We start from the raw sequence: 23,029 nt of genomic DNA, 5'->3' as shown, positions 1-23,029 counted from the left end.
TCATTTACAAAACAGAAATAGAATTACAGATATCAGAAACAAATTTATGGCTACCAAAAGGGAAATGGGATGGTAGCAGTATAAATCAGGAGCTTGGGATGAACGCATACACACTACTATACATGCTCACCAGGCTTTCCTGGTGATTCAGTGGTAACGAATTTGCCTGCAATGTAGGATAAACGGGTTTGATCCCTGGGTCAGAAGACTCCCCTGGAGGAGGAAATGGCAATCCCTCCAGTACGCTTGCCTGGGAATTCCCATGGAGAGAGGAGCCTGATGGGCTATAGTCCATGGGGTCACAAAAGTCAGACATGACGTGGCAACACAAACAACAATATAGATATATATATGATAGGTAACCAACAAGGACTTACTGTATAGCACAGAGAACTCTACTCAATATTCTGTGATAACCTATATGAGAAAAGAATCTAAAAAGAATGAACATATGGATGTGCATAACTGAATCACTTTGCTGTACACCTGAAACTAACACAATGTGATATAACACAATGTTATATAAACTAACACAACTAACTATAATTCAATAAAATTAGAATATTAAAAAAAGGAAAGTAGATCTTACTAGGATGACTTTGTCCCAAATGATTCCTTTAGGAAATTTCAAGGATCAAGCACTGTTTTGCATGGTCTCTAATGAGCCTGGCAATGTAAGGGTGAGCTATTATATATACTCATGATTCAAGATACAACTAAGCTCATGAACCCTACTGATAGTGCCAGAGAGATTAAAGACACACATCCCACCCCGATCAACCACAGATCATCTGTATTTTTATCTAATTATACAACTAACCCAAAAAGGACTTTGAAAATTTGATTCTCATCTTGAAGGCTTTCAATTTCCTCTCATGTAGGTAGAAAGATAGGAGAAACACTCTTTTGGAAACACAGAGTTATTAGTCTCCTACAGAAAGACTTGTAAAAAAGAATTTTATCTTCTAATCTTAGATGTGAAGAATAGGCTTCTTCCTCAAAATATATTATTTTGACTGTATTTCACAGAAGTGAAAACCTTATAATCACGTTTTCCTTTTCACTGTGGCTGCCAGGAAACTCAGAGACAAGTTTGTGCCCCAATTATATAAGATATTTATTCTTTGGTTATACTGATATTTTTTATACAGAGCTTTTATTTTTCCCCCAGTGATATCTTTATTTTCCCTCAGGAACAGAATAAACCATATTCTCAGTACACTCATATCAAGGTAAGCCAAATGAAGCAATTCACTCATATCAAGATAAGCCAAATGAAGCATTTCTTTCAAATATCCTCTTTTTCAAAATAGGCTTCCACTTCTCCATACGTTTCTGTTCTCCATCTGGCTGTTAGTTTTTTGTTGCCATGGCACCTAATATTTATACAAACAATAAAAAGCAAAGCAACAATTCCTGCCCACTTCCTGTCAACTCCTAGTTAGAATTTCAGACCAAGTGGTGAGTGATTGATTCCAACTCAATGCACCCAGAGATAGTGAGATGAGAAAGCTTTCAGCCGCTGACTCCAGGTCATTTAGAAAGTTAGTCATATTTTTTAATGCCTAGAAGAGTAAAATGAGACAAGGGTATAAATTATTTTTCTTTATTGAGTCAGTCAACAGGCATTAATTGAGCTCCCACTACATGTCAGACATACAATAGAAATTAACCAGATTCTATATCAATTTTGAGGTCTCACCCTCCTATAAAGAGGAAATAGATGTTTAAGCAGAAAAGAAAGAATCAAGGACATAAGTAATCAAAGTTGCACTGAGGATGTTGTGGGTGAAGACTTCAATCTTCAGAAATTCGGGTATATGATGAGGTTTCATTAATTCAGACAGCATTATTTGGAATAAAGACCAATCAGATAGGAACTACATTAAACTAGCTAGTGCTAAGTCACTTCAGTTGTGTCTGACTCTTTGTGATCCTATGGACCATAGCCTGCCAGGCTCCTCTGTCCATGGGATTCTCCAGGCAAGAATACTGGAGTGGGTTGCCATTTTCTTCTCCAGGGGAATCTTCTCAACCCAGGGATCAAACCCACTTCTCTGATGTCTCCTGCATTGGAAGGCAGATTATTTACCACTAGTGCCACTTGGGAAGATTAAACTAATATCTCACTAAATAAAAAGACTATTTGCAAATAAATAATTTGTTGATTACAAAGTGATTTATACCTACTCTTCAAGCAAGTCTGACCTCTCATGTGTTATGTGCTTAAAAAAAGAAGTATTTTCCTTTAAAAAATGTATCATAACTTAGCTTTTTACTAATCTTGAAGATACTTGTGGGAATAGTGAGAAGTCCACTAAGGCCATGGGATGCGGCAGTTAAGAGCCAGGGTTAGATTTGAATCCCAGTTCTGGCTAGCTAGCTAACTAGCTGGGTTACTTCGTCTAACCACCTGAATTCTTTGGTCAAATGTTTCACTTCCCTGAGCTTAGTTTCCTCATTTAATAAATAAGGGCACTATTCTATCCTTCCTTGCTTTGTTGTAGGAAGGAAAAGGGGGGGAAACTAATTTCTTAGGGATGTTGTTTAATAAAACAAGGTGTGGCAAGGGTGTGGCACCAGACTCCTGGATTCAAATACCAACGTGCTCCCTCATCCACCTAATCCATTATTTACCTGCTTCCTCATTCACTCTGAGCACACACCTAGCACCCCAGGATCTCAGTTTCCTTATTTGTAAGACACTAGCTGTATCTACCTTGTTGGGTTACTATGGGGAGATGTAAAATTTTAGATGTTATTTATAGATGTAAATTGCTTAGCACATAATAAGCACTCAATTAATGTTAACCTGTTAATGTCTGACATATTGTAAGTACATTTAGTACTTATTTAAGTGGTAGTTATGGTTAACAGTAATGAAAAAGATGATATCCTTAATCATCAGGGAAATGCGAATCAAAACCACAATGAGTTATCATCTCACACATTTTAGAATGACCACGATCAAAAAGACAACAAAGAACAAGGGTTGGTTTGGATATGGAGGAAATGAAGCCCTCGTGCACTCCTGGCAGAATTGCAAACTAGTGCAGCCGCTAAGGAAAACAGTATGGAGGTTGCTCAAAAAAAGGGAAAGTAGAATCACCATATGATCTAACAATTCTACTTCTCGATATTGTACACAATGGAATATTACTCAGCCATAAGAAGAGTGGAATCTTGCCATCTGTGACAACCTGGATGGACCTTGAGGGCTCTCTGCTAAGCGAAAAAAATCAGACAGGGCAAAATGGGTGAAGGGGACCAAAAGGGTCAAACTTACAGTTTTAAAATAAGTCATGGGGTTATCATGTACAACATGGTGACTATAGCTAATAACACTGTCTGGCATATTTGAAAGTTGCTAAAACAGTAGATGTTAAAAGCTCTTATCACAAGAAAAAAATCTATCACTATATGTGGTAACACATGTTAACTAGACTTATTGTGGTGATCATTCTGCAAAATATACACATATCAAAATATTATATTGTATACCTGAAACAAATAGAATGTTGCATGGCAATTATACCTCAACAACAACAAAAATAAATACAAATAAAATAAGCCAAAAACAAACAAACACACACCCCAGTATGGGACAAAACGGGAAGGGATAGGGACCATAAATCTTCATAGGGAAAAAACTCTCAGGAATCATTCTGTCCTATATATCAACACCAAGGACAAAAGCAACAGTAAGTACACTGTCCAAAGTCCCTCTGCTTTGGGGGCAGAGCCTAGACTGTAACCCAAGTCTTTGGGCTTCCAGTCCAATGCTCCTGGCCTGAAATCCCACAGCATACTTAGCTTTCCTATCGCAAGGATGATGAGATTGTAATGGAAACTAGTTTTTTTCAAGTCTATTCTCCAAATGGAAAAGAACTGGATGAGGATTTGGGAGCAGAGCAAAGTAAAAGGGGCCACTGGCAAAGAGACAAAATTGAACACTATTCCTCAATATGGGGTAGATCTGCAAGGCATCAGGATTTAATTTTTGTGAAACTGGACAAGGGTTTTTAGACTAAAACTATAACCATGAGAAATAAGATGGCTTTGGGGAATTATAGGCTAGTCAGTTACATTTTTGGAAGAGGCCAGTTGATGAAGTCATTAATCATATAAACAAAACAATCTGGGTTTTTAAGTGAGAGAACATTTACTAAGGGACTAAGGCGATTAATTTAGTAAGGTCTTTCTTCAGTAGTAGAGGGCAAAGTTCTTTTGGATGAGTTTCTCATTAACAGGTATTTTCAAAATTGAGTTGAGTGATGAAGTGAACATTGCTAAAATACTTTAAGGGAAGAAACCATTCAGAGCACTGAGTCTAACACTGTCATTTCACCATGAGGAATTGGAAACAGAGCAAATGAACTTGTTCAGAGTGACTTGGTTAGTTTAGTCTCAGCTCCTCGTGGGTGGATTTATGGCTTAAAGTATAAGCCTTAAACAGAGAGCAGAGATAAACAGAAGTATAAGGAATGTACATTATTGCAGAAGTCTCCACCTCCACTCATTGAGAGTTTACAAGATGTAAGGCAAGACACAGACTTGATCCACACACTTCCTCACAAATCAGTGAGTTAGGTGCTATTATTATGCCATTTTACAGATGAGAAAGTAGAGGTATAGGGAAGGATGAGTGGCATTAGCACTTGCCTCAGCGCCACTACTACCAATACATTTTTCTGAGCACGCACCTACCTAGCCTGCACTAGGTAAACATTCTAATTTTACCTGCATAAGTTCATTTAAGCTTCATAACAGTCTTATGAGGTCAGTACTACAGTTAATCCTCATTTTAGCGATGAGAAAGCTGAGGCTTAGAAAAGATTAAATAACTGGCCCAAAGTTACCTACCTAGAAAGTGGCTGAACCAGGAGAAGAATCTGGGCCTCTCTAACACCTCTAAGAGTAATAGGATTGGTGGCTGCCAGAGGAAAGGGGGTGAGGGGGAGCAAAATGAGTGAAGGTGTCAAAGGGCCCAAATTTCCAGCCATAAGATACATAAGGCATGGGGATGTAATATGCAGCATGGTGACTATAGTTGATGTAATATACAGCATGTATGGCATATTTGAAAACTGCTAAGAAAGTAGATCTTAAAAGTACTCATCACAAGGAAAAAAAGTTCTGTAACTCTGTGTGGTGATGGATGTTAACTAGACTTATTGTGGTGATCACTTCATAATATATACAAGTGTTGAACCATTTTGCTGTATACCTGAAATGAATATAATGTTATATGTCAATTACCTAAAAAAAATTTAAAAGAATATAATAGGGAGGAGAAAATGCAACCCAAAAAGGAGATATAAATAGGCCTTAACGAATTCTTATAGATGGGGGAAGGGGAAACCCTTGGCATTTCTGTGGTTAACAGAACATGCTGTTGAGTAGAGGAAGAATGGGGCTGACCCAAGAGAGCAATTTTTGCTCCAGTTATACTAAGGCTCACTCCTATTTCAGTGCCATCATCTATCACAGTAGAAGCAGTTGTGCATTGCCTGGAATGCCAGGTGGTGGAACAGTGAATCAGGCATGGGAAGAGCACGCTGGAAGTGCCTGAAGACTCAGGAGTAAGGAAACTGAGAGGAGGGGAAGGTTAGAGCAGGAAGCATGAAGTTGAAAATTAAAACCAACATGCTGATTTCATCCCATGGACAGAAAAGTGTAAGAGAACAGCATAAGCAATCTCTCAAAGGCATTTTTAATTGAAAAAATTAGAGATGAGCAAGGACATCTTTCTATTCTACACAGCAGGCCTTGATAACAATGTGTCACCATATATCTGCACAGAAATCTATTGACCAAGTCTGGGAAATCTTGGTGAATGAATAAAAAGGTAAACCAAATAGGAATAACTTCTTATTTTTATAACACAGTCAGTCCATTGCTAATACTTCGTGTCAGCAAATTTAACCAAGGTAACAGTTGGGTCACCTACACACTATGGTCAAAAAATTAAAATACCAAATAAGTACGAAATGAAATGGATATGCTTGACTAAATGGTTACTTTGTCTTCCAACTGGTTATGTACATAAGCTCTATGTGTTTACTTAACTTTTTGAAGAGTCAAACCTGTGACTTTTTAAATTAACATTTTCTGATTAACCATAAGAAACTATCAGCCACTCATTTATTGATCAAAAGTGAAGTCGCTCAGTTGTGTCTGACTCTTTGCGACCCCATAGACTGTAGCCTACCAGGCTCCTCTGTCCGTGGGACTTTCCAGGTAACAGTACTGGAGTGGATTGCCATTTCCTTCTCCAGGGGATCTTCCCAACCCAGGGCTTGAACCCAGGTCTCCCGCATTGTAGACAGACGCTTTACTGTCTGAGCCACCAGGGAAGTCAATAGTCACTTAATAAAAACAGTGTAGCGCTAATACCCTTCAACTCAAATTGCAACTATTTCTTTTCAGAAATATAGATGAGTAAAGGAGCCTTTGAACTGATCTGGGGAGGGAAAGTTAGAGCCATCAGTCAAGGTCAATGTCAAGTTTAAAGCCAGATGATACTGTAGCTCCCCAATCTCTCTGGCTATGATTCTCCCAGTAAAACTCTTTGTTTTTCTTTCCTGCTGACGACTGCTCCTCACTTTCCACAGTAACTCTCCCCTCATATTGACAAACAGGAAAAAACCACTCAAGTTCTTTCTTACATAATGGTTTGGGGTTTTTTGTTAATGTTTTTCTGGTGAGAGACCCAGAACTCAAAGAGCCTTGATGCTTTTTATCAATTCCACTAACCGTCAAGGGCAGGAAATAAAAATATTTTTCTCTTCCGACTCAAATACAATACCCCTTTGTGAAGCTGTTAAGAAGCTAGAAATAGCAAATCTGGGAAAAATTTCAGGTGAGAGATATGCATCAAAATATTTCATTTTGCTAAAAATACCTCTATGTTGGTTTCAGCATTCCAACTCATATCACACCGCCATTCAGGATGACAACCAAAAAATTTTGCCCTTATACTGGCAATAACTCTGAGATTATACAGAGAAGTAAAGTAAACTGTCCCCATTGGCATTTGCCATTTCAGAGAAGTTGCTGGCAGAATGGAAAGAAGAAAGAAGAGGGAAGAAAGATCAGTTCAAATGACTGCATCTTCATCACCTGGTGACTAGAGTTTAGACCAAGAATCCAAGAGGTAACTTAGGCAAGTTGGGGAGTGTCACAAAGCTGAACCCATGAGAACAAAGTGTGTGGGGTCCCATTTAGCTGGCCCAGCACATAACGACAAAGCTCCCTAGGAAGCAGCACAATCTCAAAGGCAGTAGGGCTCATCTAGTGTCCAGAGATGAATCTGGTGACGATAGGAGATGTGTGTGGTCCAGGGTAGGCCCCAGTGTTCCAGCCCCACAGCAATGGAGACGTATGAGAAAATAGAAAAGAAAAGAAAGATGCAGCATTAGGGAGCAGGGTGAGTGCCATGGATTAACTAGGTAAGCCCTTGGCACCCAGCAAGCCCAGGGCTCCTCTCTCCTCTGTGGGCTTCTCCCTGTCACCCCAGAGTCTCTCAGTCCCAACCGCTTCCCTCAACAGGAGCAGAAAGTAGATGACAGCTGTTTTCTTCAAGTCCTGCCAAGAAAAACACTGCAAGGTTAAGAACAAAAAAGTCTTCAAATGTCTTGCTACTGAAGCTCTTTTCCTTTTTTTTAAAATAAATTTCAGTATCTATACACACACAGAAGAAAATTCACTTTCAGTCAAAGGGTTCAAGAATGTTGACAATCTTTCAAGGAGTCACTATGTTCTTAAACTCTTTCAACAGCTCTATTTGTTCTAAAAAGGGTCATAGATTTATTTAATAGCTGTTTATCTTTCAGCTGGCCTGCTGCAAGCCGAAGCATAACAGAAAGCATCCAGCATAATCACAGGTTTGGAGCCGAGGGGGCTGGAAAGGCAAGAATGGGGAGTCAGAAGTACAGTATCAAGAGTTCATCGTGCTGTTTGTTGGAGGAAAGCATGCCCAAAGATGAAAAGACTGAATTTCAGATAAACATGCAGAAGTAAACTACTGGAGAAGGAATATTTCCTTGGCAGTCTTGTCACCACGTCCCCTCAATCTATCACCCATGCAAAAGAAAAACAACAATGAGGATCTGTGAAATGGTGGAGTGAGCATTCACTTAAGACACAGTAGCGTCTTTCTACCAAGGGATAAAAACCTATCACCAAACAAGTATACACCACATGCTCTCTGTAAAAGTATGGCACAGAACTTCCTTTTTGTTTTTTTAATCAGAAACCTAGCTGAGATGTCAGGACCTTACAGTATTAACACTACTTTGGACTCAGAGGCCTGTCAAGGGAGCTGAGACCTGGAGAGAAAAGAAAATGGTAACAAGTTTCCCTTATATGCCATCCAGCGAATTGGGCTCACAAAGCAGACGGAATGACCAGGAGAACACATTTCAGTTTACTGTTGAGTATGCTGACCTTGATCCCTAGGCTCAGGGAAGAAAAGGAAAGCTTCAATTTGGGACAAAATGAACCTAAGGTTTAATTGTCATATATAATAAACCTGACTTGTCATCTTGCTTGAGTAAATTTCATGAAAAATCCTACTTTCTTAAATACTAGGATTTTTTACAGATAAAACACTCCCTATGCAGTAGTTCAAAAATGTCCCTAATACCACACTCAAATGTATTTCATGTTTTATATCTTTATATTTCAATCTATTAAACAAACATAGGTTAACATATTTCTACTAAAATACACAATATGTATATTTACAGTAAAAACTAAATGCCTTTAGCCAAGATAGACACTCTTTGCCTTGAAAGATACCACTTGTCTTAGGGACAAATACTCCTTTCTGGGGAAAGAGATGCTGAATCCACCAATAGAATTATCCCCAGAATCTTAGACACAGTTGCACAGGTTACACTCTCTCTCACAAATCACAAACTTTCTGCCATTAGCTTTCTTTGAACCAATGTGTTATTTGCCAAAAAACGATAGTGAAGTCACTCAGTTGTGTCCGACCCTTTGGGACCCCATGGACTGTAGCCTACCAGGTTCCTCTGTCCATGGATTTTTCAGGCAAGAATACTGGAGTGGGTTGCCACTTCCTTCTCCGGGAGATCTTCCTGAACCAGGGATTGAACCCAGGTCTCCCACATTGTAGGCAGACGCTCTGTCTGAGCCACTGGGGAAGTCGCCAGTTAATTATTTTGAAGGTCAACTGACCCCTTGACCATTATATTTAGTAACCAGTTTTGTTATCATCAAAAGAGATAATCCTTTAAGCCTGATGTGAGGAATATTTTATAATTTATTTAGTTCTTACTGTCAATGTAATGTAATTCATATAAACACATTATAGTAAGTTTCTCTCCTAAGTGTTAATACCTGCACTGATGGAAGACTCTCCTCTGACTTAAGACAATATCTGTATCAGATTCTCCTCTGACTTAAGACAATATCTGTATCAGATTTGCTCACAGTATAATGGAATGTATTAGATGGGATGGATTTCTGGATGCCTCTGAAACACCAATGTGGCAATAAACTGTATAAATATTTGTTTTATGGCAATAGAAGAAGAGAGGAACAGGGAAAATAGGTCAACTTCAGAAAATAAGCAGCACATGCTATTTAAGATAAAAGAAAGAGAGAGTTGTAAACAAAGGGATGCTCAGTTGCTAGACAGTCAGATTTCTCTTTCCTTCCTTCTTTTTGTCTTTTAACAAATCTACTTAAATCTGTTTTTCCTCTTAGGACTTCTTTTTTTGTATGAATTTTTACTGCTTAACTCACATATATAAACGTTTCTATCTTCAATTACTTTGGTTGAATAGTTGAAGAGTAAAAGCCTCCTATCATTAGAACTTTATCAGGAAAAATAAATAAATAAATAAATAAATAAATAAATATATATATATATATATACATATTGACATCTGTAGGATATATATATCCATATTCATTTATATTGAATAATTTACTAAGCTTGTTCATATTCCTAAAAGCAGAATGTAGCAGCAACAGCCTGAATAAAATAAATAAATCGAGAACTTCAAGACTGGTTGTTCGGGGAGTGAAAAACTGAAAGAGAAATGACGAAGATGAAATGAGATTCTATCAAAAAGACTCCAACAGAGTCAGGGGTGGATGAAAATCCCAAGATGTGTATTAAGAGGAAAGGGAAACTCAACACAGTTGGAACTCCACTCGCTCACAGGGCAGCCGAGAAAGAGAGAGCAAACAGACCAGTTTCCCTACTGCTGCTCACAACACAGTAAGGCTGGAGCAGCTCTAGGAAGGACAGGGGAACCTCAGTGACTTTTCAAGTTGTGTCCTTCATGGTGTCTGTGGGGACCCAGCCAACAGCAGCCAGGGGGCTGTTTACCAAAGTCATTCTCTGGCACCACCCGCAGAAAAACTGTGGAAATCCCTGCCAAAGCAGACATGGGAATCAAACAGAAGGAGCTGAATACAGCCATGTAAAACATACCCCAGTCATTTCGTAACCTCGGTTTCTTCACAGACGTCTGCTGTGGAAGAAATGACTGCGTCCAGAAGACAGAGACCCCAGGAATTAATCCAGCCACACAGATGAAAGCAGAATGAAAAATTGCTAATTATCGCATTCCACAATCCACACTGGTAACTCACTGGGTTTCGGCTATAAGGCACTTAAGGTTAAAACTGCCCCTCAAAAATATATGTGACAATGGTGAATGAATGGTGTAAGGAAGGGGCAGGTCTTCAAACATTGTTGTTCTCGAAAGGAAAAAAAAAAAAGGAGGGGTATCCACCAAATTAAAATATCAGAATATTCTACAGACCAGCAAAACTACATGCAGCTTAGTAGCTCACACACATCCTTGTATTTCCAAGACATGTGAAGCTCCAGGTTCTGAAGAAGACCAAACAGAAGCCCACCTGCCAGGTGCTAAAAAGAGAAGATAATCTCAAAGAAATCCAGTCTTCGTTCTACTTATGGCTCTTATCATTGTTATCACAGCTTTGGTTCTCTTCCTGTTTTACTCCTTACCTGTGCTCCTTTATATTTTAGAGGTTGAGTGGCTCAGACGGTAAACCGTCTGTCTGCAATGCAGGAGACCCAGGTTCGATCCCTGGGTTGGGGAGATCCCCTGGAGAAGGGAATAGCTACCCACTCCAGTATTCTTGCCTGGAGAATTCCATGGACAGAGAAGCCTGGTACAGTACGGTCCATGGGGTCGCAAAGAGTTAGACATGACTGAGCGACTTCACTTTCACTTTTCATACATACCACTACTTTGGATGCTGCTCCAGTTTCGTGGGTCAATCCAACGTCCATGCTACATATCTCGCATATGTAGCCTGGGCATATATCTACCTTTGTACAGCCTTTGAGCTGGGCTCTGAGAGCCATTCCATACACACACTGTGTGTGAGTGCTCCGTCGTGTCCGACTCTTTGTGACTCCATGGACTTTAGCACCCCATGGACTGTAGCCTACCAGGCTCCTTTGTCCATGGAATTTTCCAGGCAAGAATACTGGAGTGGGTTGCCATTTCCCATTCCAGGAGATCTTCCTGACCCAGAGATTGAACCCAAGTCTTTGGCGTCTCCTGCACTGGCAGGAGGGTTTTTTTACCACTAGCGCCACCTGGGAAGCCGCACATTACTCTCTGGCTACTTCCTCATCCTCACTCACTACTGGGAGCTAAGTTTGATCGTCCTTTGACATCTACTCAACATATCTTTTGAACAGAGAAAAAGAAACAAAGCAGCTGAGTCAATAAGTTCATAATGCCCAAGAGTCTAGACTGTAGCATCCATGTGAGCAAGGACAATGACGATTAGTTTCAATACTTGGTAATCCAACATTTAGCACCTTGCACAGAGTAGGGGGAGCTCAATAACTATTTATTCAGAGATTGGAAGTAATGTTTTTCCTCTAAATTCCATTTTATTCTTATTCTCAAATTATTTTCTCTACTGAACAAAGGAAGGTTTATAAATCACTGGCATCATGACTTAAGGGAATGAATGAACCAAAAAGGGTCAAAATCTCAAAGATTCCCCAATTCATTCCAATAACCAATCCTCCTCAGTCACCTCCTCCTGCTTTTTTTTTCCCCCCTCTTCACATCTTGAACCATCTTACAGGAAAAATTCTAGACTTTTATATTGACTTATTTACTGAAAACCATATAAGGTAGTCGCTGTATTATTCCCGTTTTACAGACAAGGAAACAAAGGCCTCAAATGACTGAGTAACCTGCCACAGAGCACAGCTAAGAAGTTGCAAATCTGGGAATTGAATTTAGGCCATCTGCCTCCAGAATGCCAGTTCCTAATGACCACTCTGCACTGTCTCCTGAAGGACAGCTATTAAGAAGGCTAAGGGTAAGGTTAAGGAAGCTAAGAAGGCTGTGAGGAATGGTATCCTTCCATTCATTCTGTAAAATATGCATTGAGTGTCTACTCTGCCAGATGCCAAAAATCCCACCCTCATGCAGCTACAAACACTGTTCATATAATTGTCAAGATTTCTAACCGCCCTTTGCCACTTCTTCCAAACAGTAAGCTGGCAGATTCAGTTAGACAAGGAAACTTAGTAAGAACTGGTTCTTTTCCTTCATCTTTGTCTTTTAAACTTTATTATTGTAAATAATCACCAATCTTCTTAGCATCACATGGGACTCTTGCAAGAGCCAGTGAAATGTGCAGCAACTTGAAATGGCATAGATAAAAACCTAAACAGAGACAGGGAAATGAGAACGGTGTTTCCATTCTATTATTAGTCTGAGGGTATTGGCAACCTTTTCATGCTTGCTTCACAGCATAAAGGCAAACCACATGGAGGTGCTGGGTTTCTGCCCTTCTTCCCACCCTTGGAAAGGTCTTCTCAGCAAGAATTATGGTCACCCAATCACCCTCTGGGCTTCCATGGGGGCTCAGATGGTAAAGAATCTGTCTCCAAGGTGGGAGATCTGGGTTCGATTCCTGGGTCAGGAAGATCCCCTGAAGGGCATGGCAACCCACTCTAGTACTCTTGCTTGGGAAATCCCATGGACAGAGGAGCCTGGTGGGCTACAGTCCGTGGGGTCACAAAGTGTTGGACACGACTGAGTGGCTAACAACCACCCTCCATGCTACCTGACGCAAAAGGCAGGAGAGTGCAGTGGCGTGCACCCTGAGCCAAAGCGTGTGGCTCGGTGTGACCTGACCTTTACACTGCTCTGCACCCACCCACGCCGTGCAGAACAACCCGCTTCTCCTCAGGCTGCTGAATCAGCCCGGCTGGGGAGAGCCCGAAGAGGAGCTCAGACTCCGGCACATTTGGGCTATTCAGCACCATGAAGGAAATAGCAGGCGTTCAGCGAGGGAATAAAATTAAGGAGTTGGCTGAATAAAGGTGATAAAAATAGATTTTCCAACTCCACAAAGATGAATCATTTTGCCATGGGGATTCGCCAGGCTCCGTTTCAGCTTTGTTTTCAACCCAGCCTCATAAATTTGACTGAGGAAAATTTCCTTCCCCTAGATAACCAGTGCCATGAAGTGTTTAGTATTCAGACAGTTCTGACAGGATTTTATTAGAGAATTGTCCAGAAATAACCTCCATCCCTTCTCTATCCTGCAGTAAATATTGACTCTGAAGGACATGAGTGGGCTGGGCTGAAATGAGTTGCCTTTGACGCCAGACTCATCATCCTCTACCGCCCCCTCCTCAATTTTCTCCTCAATTCTTTCCCTCCTCATTTTAAGAAATAGACATTTTCAGAAAGCAAAGAGGGCAGTGGAAGAAAGCAGAATGTGAGGAGAACTCAGGTGAAACAAAACCTCACAGGTATGCCATCACATCTTCCCCAGGACACCACGTGCTGCTGAGGAACACATCTTTTAAGATGTAGCCGAGTTGCTTTTAATTCACAAAAAATTCTTGAGAAATCCTCTTTATTTTGACTTTTTATCTATATGCGTTCCATGACACACTCCAAAAGGTAAAAATAATGCTTTCCTTAGACAATAAGAAAACTTCATTAAAAGAAACAGGTGGTAAAAATATCAGGGGATAAGGTAAACTCCATAGGAAAGCAATTCTGGTGTATTCCAGCCATATCATAAACGTATACAAAGGAACGTTTTAAAAAAAGAACTAAAAGTGATAAAATCTAAATAGCTTCCTTCCTTCACTCATGGACACCCATCATCGTGTATTTTTCTCATAATGGATTTTACTTACCGCTCCACGGCCTCATAGTCCACATACAACTCCAGCATACCCACACTTGGGAGGCAGGTAGGGCATCTGTCCTGGGTGCTCCAGTCAGCCCCCACACAGCAGCCAAAATGCCCTTACATCTCCTTTCTGAAAACAGTCCTCAGCTCAGCAAACCCTGCTCTGCCCCGAGCAGGCTGCAGCAGCTGAAATGCTGATGCAGTGAAAGAGAACTAACTGGAAGAGAGCATGATTGCCACACCTATTGGGGAGGGAGGCGGAGAGTTCTGCTCCCACTGAGGAAGGGGGACAGAATCCCCTAGACGTAGAGATGCCCAGGGCGATCCTGCAGGAGAGCTTTGTGGCAGCAGCTGCTGCAGAGTCAGCACTCAGTGCAGTGGGTAAACCTGGATCTGCAGTAGGGCCCTGAGACCTGAGGGAGGGGCGCTCATGTCACAGCTCTGGAGGAAAGCAGCCTCATGATCCCAGGCAAGTCACTGCCCTCTGAGTCTCAGTTTCCTCATTTGGAACAATATTCTGTGACAACGGGGCTTCCCCGGTAGCTCAGATGGTAAAGAACCTGCCTGCAATGCGAGAGACTCAGAGATTTGGGTTCGATCCCCAGATTGGGAAGATCCCTTGTAGAAGGGAATGGCTACCCATTCCAGTATTCTTGCCTGGAGAATTCCATGGACAGAGGGGCCTGGCAGGCAGGCTACAGTCCATGGGGTCACAAAGAATTGGACATGACTGAGTGGCTAACACTTTCACTTTCTGTGATAAGTTATGTGAGGAAAAGAGTCTGGAAAAGAATTAATATATGAATATGTATAAATGAAGCACCTTGCTGTATACCTGAAACTAACACACTGTACTCCAACTATACTCCAAGTAAAGTAAAATATAAAATAAAAAACTTTAAAAACCTCTTTAAATAGCTTCTAGTTATGAAAATGTAAGGCCATCAGAAAAATCATGAATATAATAAATAATAAACACAGCTAGAATATACTGAAAACAGACGAGGTACCATCCATGTTAGGCATTTTACATGTATCATCTTATTTAATCCCACGATCCTGAGATGAGATTTAATCAACCCCATTTTATAGATGAGGACACTGGGGAACTCACTCCATGATTTCCCATGAAAATAAAGGATCATCATATCCATTCAGGGTTTTGAATTTAAATGGAAGCATTTCATCTTTGTGCGTGAAACTGAGATGACATCTGAGGATGGAATTTCTGCACTGTCGAGTGATTAATGTGTTTACAGTCCTCTGCTGGGGTAATTCTCAGGTACTAGTATTTATGGTTACGGCCGTTCATGCTACTGCAAAACCCATTTCCCACCTGTTGTTTTTTATTAAACCTCCCTAAAGGGCATGAAATATTTCTTTGTACAGATTCTAAAAAACGGGAATCATGAAATATGTGAGCAGAAACATCGTGTGTGGATTTACTGTTTGGAATTTTCAAACACTATAAAACACAGTGTTTACAGCCCATTCATCATTTTTAAAAGTTTATTAGATTGATATGCCCACTGACTCACTGGTATCCTGCCATTTATTGATACCAATACATCAAGTGGTGGGCTGACATTTAACATTTATTAATAACTTCTGTGTTTCATTGCCTATTTTATAGAATCCTTGCATTATGTTTTATTTTATTGTCAATCAGTCTAGGTTTTAAGCAAACTTTTTATTTTAAAATAGTTTTTAAATTTACAGAAAATTGCAAAGATAGTCCATTATAACTTGTGTTCTGGTATTGGATATTACTCAACTGTAGTTAGTGCCATTTATCACAACTGATGAACAAACATTGGTACATTGCCACTAACTAAACTTCAGGTTTTATTTGGGTTTAATTAGTTTTCCACTAGTGTACTTTTTCTGTTCCAAGATCCATCAAAGGCACCATATTATAATCATCATTTCTCTTAAGCTTCTTCTAGACTTTCCTTGTTTCTCAGACTTTCCTTGACAGTTTTGAGAAGTGCTGGTCAAGGATTCTGCTCCTCCATTTGGGTTTGTCTGATATTTTTCTACGGTTAGATTGGGATTACGGGTTTTGGGGGGAAGACCGCTGAGATAAACACCATTGCCATAACACCATATCAATCATCCTCTTATTAAATATAGGGAAAATAAGTCAAATCAAAACTTTAAACTGAATAAAGTTAATTTTCAAAAATAAAAACAACAGATTTTTTACTCAGAAATACCATATTTTATTTTGTGGAGAGAATGACAGAGAGGGAAACTAATTTTTACATCCATTTTGAGATGAAGGCAGACCTAAGATTTTAGCAGGAAGCCAGCTAATTACAAAAGAGCTGTCCAGCAAGTTCTTTTGAGGTGCCTGCCAACACAAACTTCCTACAAAACAATCTCAGATGATGGCATATTTGAAGAGAATTTGTTTCAACCTAGCAGGATCCTACTCTACCATACAATACTTTCAGGTATTTAAAGTGTTTTTCCTGTTGTCAAACCACAGAATCCCTATGAATCTGGGTTAGAAGAATTTGCTTTAAATTAGTTCCACAGAAATTCCTTCTTTATAAAAGTTATGACTATGAAAAAAAAGAAGTAAGACTTAGTCTGAAATATGTATTTCCTGCTATTATGTATATTTTTTCCTCACAGTTCCTAATTGAAGGTCTGTTCCTCAGGGGACAAAAAGTAAGAAACTGATGTAATGTCAGAAACTTTGCTAAATGCTGTTCAATGAACGATAAGGGAGAATAAGTGGTTTCTTTTTTCAAAGAATGTGTCCCCACAATCCCCAGATAGGAAGTGGGAGTTGGGGGGGGACAGGAAAAAAAAGTTTTACAGCACTTCTATATATAACCTTCCACCTCTGCAGAGACATAAAATAATTATGGAAACAAGCGTGGAAAAATAATTTGTGGTGTATAAAGGGATATTAGACTTCAACTAGCATGTCTAGGCATTCATAACCATGTGAATAAGAATTTCATTCTTTGACTGGCTCACTCACTGGTATGGACTGAATTCTGTCCCCTTTCCAAATTGATATGTTGAAGTCAGAATCCCCAGTAACTCAGAACTGTGACTGTATTTGGAGGTAGTGACTTCAAAGAAGGGATTGTGTTCAACTGGGTCATTTAAAGCAGGCCCTAATCCAGTTTGATCAGTGTCATTATTTTAAAAAATGAGATTAGGATACAAAGTGCAGAGGAAGACCAAGTGAAGACCCATGGAGAAGATCGCCATTTTCAAGCTGAAGAGAGAGGCAACCAACCCTGCCTCTGCTTGATTTCATTTCTCTCCTTTAAGGCACCCAATCTGCTATACTTTGTTATGGTGGCAAATTAATCTGCTTATCAAGCATTGAGAGTGAAGAATCAAGGGTATAAGAAAGGCTAGAGGGTATGAGATTGGTTGGATATTACATCTCAATAAACTATTAATTATGTGAAAATCTAAGTTACTATCTCTCATGATTTCCATAGCTAAGTGCAACTGCTAATGACTCCTCCTGTGGTCTCAAACTTCTTTCATCATCCCAACCTCCCCCACCTCCCCTTCCAATGAAAGTCAAACACTGCTAAGGGCACACTATAATTTGTTGGGGGGGGGGAACTTCAAAGTTTGTGTTTATAGAAAAAGAAAGAATGTGTCTTCATATATACTTCAGCATAAGGATTTAAATTTAAAATCAGCCATTCATTAACCTAGTCCAATTTCTTATACATTTTTTCATGAGTTCCAAACCAACATTTTCCAACTGTCTGCCAGACATCTGTACAAGAATCTCTTAAAGGTAGCCAACTCAATACATCCAAAAGAGAATTCATCTTTTCTCTCGGAACCCATTTCTCATCCCCTGTTCCCATGATGTATATTACTGGCATCACTATTCGCCAAGTTGCTGAAATCCAAAATGTAGATGTCGTCTTCCTAAGATTATTTATTATATTTCATTAATTCCAAGTTGTACAATTTTTTTTACTTCTAAAATAATGATGCATCTTTCCATTGCTGATATGTTAACATTGTGTTATAATTTAATTAATGAATTTTAAAAATTAGTTATATAATTTTTAAATAGTATGTCTTACAATTAAGGGCACACTACTATCAGTGAAAAACATAGAACCATAAATCCCATGTCCTCATCTCCACTCTCACTGATTCTACTAAGGTTAAGTAGGAGACATTACCTCTTGTTTGGACTACTTGTCTCCTAACTGACTTTGGTTGCTGGTCTTGTCCCATAATCTACTTTCCATATGGCCACCAAAGTTACCTGGAACACAAGAGTCCTTTGTTTGCAGTGGCTCTTACTGTAGACGAGCCCAAACACTTCCAGATAGCATTTCTGTCTCAACCTACTATTCCTGGTCCACTTTCCACAGTATTGATTTCTTTCAGGGACCCTGGGGTTCAGCTGCAGCCACATACAAAAAGCCACTTGCAGACAAGACCCAGGTTCCTGTGCTCAAAGCCTTTCTCATTCCATCCTCTGAGGCCAGACCATCCTTCTCCAACCCCAATAGTCTTCTCTAATTGTAGATATGTCTTTAGATCCCAGGCTTCCCAGGTGGCACCAGGGGCAAAGAACCTGTCTGCCAATGAAGAAGACATATGAGATGTGGGTTCAAACCTTGGGTTGGGAAGATCCCTTGAGGAGGGCATGGCAACCCACTCTAGTATGCTTGCCTGGAGAATCCCATGGTCAGAGGAGCCTGGAGGGTTACCCTACATTCCACAGGGTTGCACAGAGTAGGACGTGATTCAGAAAAGGAAGATCATGGCATCCGGTCCCAACACTTCATGGGAAATAGATGGGGAAACAGTGGAAACAGTGTCAGACTTTATTTTGGGGGGCTCTAAAATCACTGCAGATGGTGACTGCAGCCATGAAATTAAAAGACGCTTATTCCTTGGAAGAAAAGTTATGACCAACCTAGATAGTGTATTCAAAAGCAAAGACATTACCTTGCCGACTAAGGTCTGTCTAGTCAAGGCTATGGTTTTTCCTGTGGTCATGTATGGATGTGAGAGTTGGACTGTGAAGAAGGCTGAGCACCGAAGAATTGATGTTTTTGAGCTGTGGTGTTGGAGAAGACTCTTGAGAGTCCCTTGGACTGCAAGGAGATCCAGCCAGTCCATTCTGAAGGAGATCAGCCCTGGGATTTCTTTGGAAGGAATGATGCTAAAGCTGAAACTCCAGTACTCTGGCCACCTCATGCAAAGAGTTGACTCATTGGAAAAGACTCTGATGCTGGGAGGGATTAGGGGCAGGAGGAGAAGGGGACGACAGAGGATGATATGGCTGGATGGCATCACTGACTCGATGGACGTGAGTCTGAGTGAACTCCAGGAGTTGGTGATGGACAGGGAGGCCTGGCGTGCTGCAATTCATAGGGTCGCAAAGAGTTGGACACGACTGAGCGACTGAACTGAACTGAACTGAAGCGACTTTGCAGTATATTCAGAATCCATAACTTTCAAAGTTCTTACTCTCAAACAGAAACTTATTCTGGTTCTTCCTTGCATCTTAACATTTCATTACTATTTCATAGTCTCCCTCTATTAGACCTTATTTGCCTCTAGAAGGGGATTCCCCTGGAAGGCTGGAATTATGTCTTAAATCATAGTGGATTTTCACTTGGAAGGCAAGAGAACAAACCATCTATTTCTAGTGTATTTGTGCAGATGAAAACTGGGAAACAGAGCTTAGATGTCACATAAAGGAGGTGGTCCAAGGAAAACTGTATTATTGTTAAAGTACTATAACTATAAAGGATGCTTTTTCAGGAGAATAAGAAATCCATGCCCTCCATTTCTCAGCAGATTAGGACAATCATTTCATTCACTGTGGAGGTAGATTTTAAATAGCTCTGAGTGATCTCTTCTTCCTGTACACAAGTCTTTGCGCAGTCTCCTCCCCTTGAGTGTGGGCTAGACCTGGTGACTTGTTTTTGATCAATAGAATATGGCCAAGGTGAGGAAATGTGACTTCTGAGATTAGGTTATACATAATTGTGATGTTCATCTTGTTTGTTCTCTCTCAGTATCTTTCTCTCTCTCTCTCTCTCTCTTTCTGGTTCTTCTTGCTTGCTTATTCTCATGAAGCAAGCCATCACACTGTGAGTTGTTCTATGTAAATAGGACCTTATGGCAAAGAAATGAAGATGGTTTTGGCCAACATCCTGCAACAAAACAAATCTTGTTGCTATCCACCTGAGTGTGCTTAGAACCAGATCCTTCCCTAGTCAAGTCGTAACATGACAGCAGCCACTACCTGATGGCAGCTTTGTGGGACATCCTGAAACTCTAATCCATCTAAGTCAAGCCCAGATTCTAGACCCACAGGAACTTTGGAATAGTAAATGTTTTGGACTACTAACTTCAGTTCAGTCGCTCAGTCATGTCTGACTCTGCGACCCATGGACTACAGCATGCCAGGCCTCCCTGTCCATCACCAAATCCCAGAGCCTGCTCAAACTCATGTTCATCGAGTCAGTGATGCCATCCAAACATCTCATCCTTTGTCATCTCCTTTTCCTTCTGCCTTCAATCTTTTCCAGCATCAAGCTCTTTTCAAATGAGTCAGTTCTTTGCATCGGGTGGCCAAAGTATTGGAGTTTCAACTTTAGCATCAGTGCTTCCAATGAATATTCAGGACTGAATTCCTTTAGGATGGACTGGTTTGATCTCCTTGCCGTCTAAGGGACTGTCAAGAGTCTTCTCCAACACAGTTCAAAAGCATCAATTCTTTGGTGCTCAGCTTGCTTTAGAGTCCAACTCTCACATCCATACATGACTACTGGAAAAACCATAGCTTTGACTAGACAGACCTTTGTTAGCAAAGTAACATCTCTGCTTTTTAATATGCTGTCAAGGTTGGTCATAGCTTTTCTTCCAAGGAGCAAGGGTCTTTTAATTTCATCACTGCAATCACCATCTGCAGTGATTTTGGAGCCCAGGAAAATAAAGTCTCTCATTGTTTCCATTGTTTCCCCATCTACTTGCCATGAAGCGATGGGACCAGATGCCATGATCTTCGTTTTCTGAATACTGAGCTTTAAGCCAGCTGTTTCACTCTCCTCTTTCACTATCATCTAGAGGCTCTTTAGTTCCGCTTTGCTTTCTGCCACAGGGTGGTGTCTTCTGATATCTGAGGTTATTGATATTGCTCCTGGCAATCTTGATTTCAACTTGTACTTCATTCAGCCTGGCATTTCACATGATATACTCTGCATATAAGTTAAATAAGCAAGGTGACAATACACAGCCTTGATGTACCCTTTTCCCAATTTGGAACCAGTTCGTTGTTATGTCTGGTTCTAACTGTTGCTTCTTGACCTGCATACAGATTTCTCAGGAGGCAGGTCAGGTGGTCTGGTATTCCCATCTCTTTCAGAATTTTCCACTGTTTGTTGTGATTCATGCAGTCAAAGGCTTTGGTATAGTTAATAAAGCAGAAGTAGATGTTTTTCTGGAACTCTCTTGCTTTTTCTATGATCCAAAGGATGTTGGCAATTTGATCTCTGGTTCCTCTGCCTTTTCTAAATCCAGCTTGAACATCTGAAAGTTCTCAGTTCACATACTATTGAAGCCAACTTGGAGAATTTTGAGCATTACTTTGCTAGCGTGTGAGAGGAATGCAATTGTGCGGTAGTTTGAACATTCTTTGGCATTGCCTTTCTTTGGGATTGGAATGAAAACTGACCTTTTCTAGTCCTGTGGCCACTGCTGTATTTTCCAGATTTGCTGGCATATTGAGTGTAGCACTTTCACAACATCATCTTTTAGGATTTGAAATAGCTCAACTGGAATTCCATCACCTCCACTAGCTTTGTTTGTAGTGATGCTTCCTAAGGTCCACTTCACTTCATATTCCAGGATGTCTGGTTCAAGGTGAGTGATCATACCATCATGGTTATCTGCCATTTCTGTGTATTCTTGCCACCTCTTCTTAATATCTTCTGCTTCTATTAGGTCCATACTGTTTCTGTCCTTTGTTTTTGTGCCCATCTTTGTTCCCTTCAGTTCAGTCGCTCATGAATCACAGCACGCCAGGCCTCCCTGTCCATCACCAACTCCCAGAGTTCACTCAGACTCACGTCCATCAAGTCAGTGATGCCATCCAGCCATCCCATCCTCTGTCGGCCCCTTCTTCTCCTGCCCTCAATCCCTCCCAGCATCAGAGTCTTTTCCTTGGTATCTCTAATTTTCTTGAAGAGATCTCTAGTCTTTCCCATTCTATTGTCTCCTCTATTTCTTTGCATTGATCACTTAGGAAGGCTCTCTTACCTCTCCTTGCTATTCTCTGGAACTCTGCATTCAGATGGGTGTATCTTTCCTTCCTTCCTTTGCCTTTCTCTTCTCTTCTTTCCTCAGCCATTAGTAAGGCCTCCTCGGACAACCACCGTATAATCATAAAGGATTTGATTTAGGTCATACCTGAATGGTCTAGTGGTTTTCCCTACTTTCTTCAATTTAAGTCTGAATTTGGCAATAAGGAGTTCATGATCTGAGCCACAGTCAGCTCCCAGTTTTGCTTTTGCTGACTGTATAGAGCTTCTTTATCTTTGGCTGCAAAAAATATAATCAATCTGATTTTGGTATTGACCATTTGGTGATGTCCATGTGTAGAATCATCTCTTGTGTTGTTGGAAGAGGGTATTTGCTATGACCAGTGCATTCTCTTGGTAAAACTCCATTAAGTTGCCCTGCTTCATTTTGTACTCCAAGGCCAATCTTGCCTATTACTCCAGGGATCTCTTGATTTCTTACTTGTGCATTGCAGTCCCCTATGATGAAAAGGACATCTTTTCTGGTGTTAGTTCTAGACCACTAAATT

The 23,029-nt window shown here is 40.4% G+C and overlaps 1 protein-coding gene across 33 annotated transcripts in view; it reads right to left on the bottom strand.

Annotated features, from left to right (window-relative positions):
* Positions 1 to 23,029, bottom strand: part of LIMCH1 (LIM and calponin homology domains 1) — a 353,514-nt gene that overhangs the window by 151,450 nt on the left and 179,035 nt on the right. Inside the window, exon 1 of one of the 33 annotated variants that reach the window (XM_069594002.1) lies at positions 14,201 to 14,448. The exons of 31 other annotated variants lie outside the window; for them this stretch is intronic. The gene's annotated coding sequence lies outside the window, so the exon portion shown is untranslated. Of the gene's footprint in view, positions 1 to 14,200; positions 14,449 to 23,029 lie in introns of those variants that run through there. One more of the 33 variants, XM_069594004.1, reaches the window with a different exon arrangement.

This window comes from Ovis canadensis, chromosome 6 (assembly GCF_042477335.2).
Source record: "Ovis canadensis isolate MfBH-ARS-UI-01 breed Bighorn chromosome 6, ARS-UI_OviCan_v2, whole genome shotgun sequence".
In the NCBI taxonomy this organism is placed as follows: domain Eukaryota; kingdom Metazoa; phylum Chordata; class Mammalia; order Artiodactyla; family Bovidae; genus Ovis; species Ovis canadensis.
Note: the sequence above shows the minus strand (reverse complement) of the source record. Positions and strands in the feature narration are given on the sequence as shown.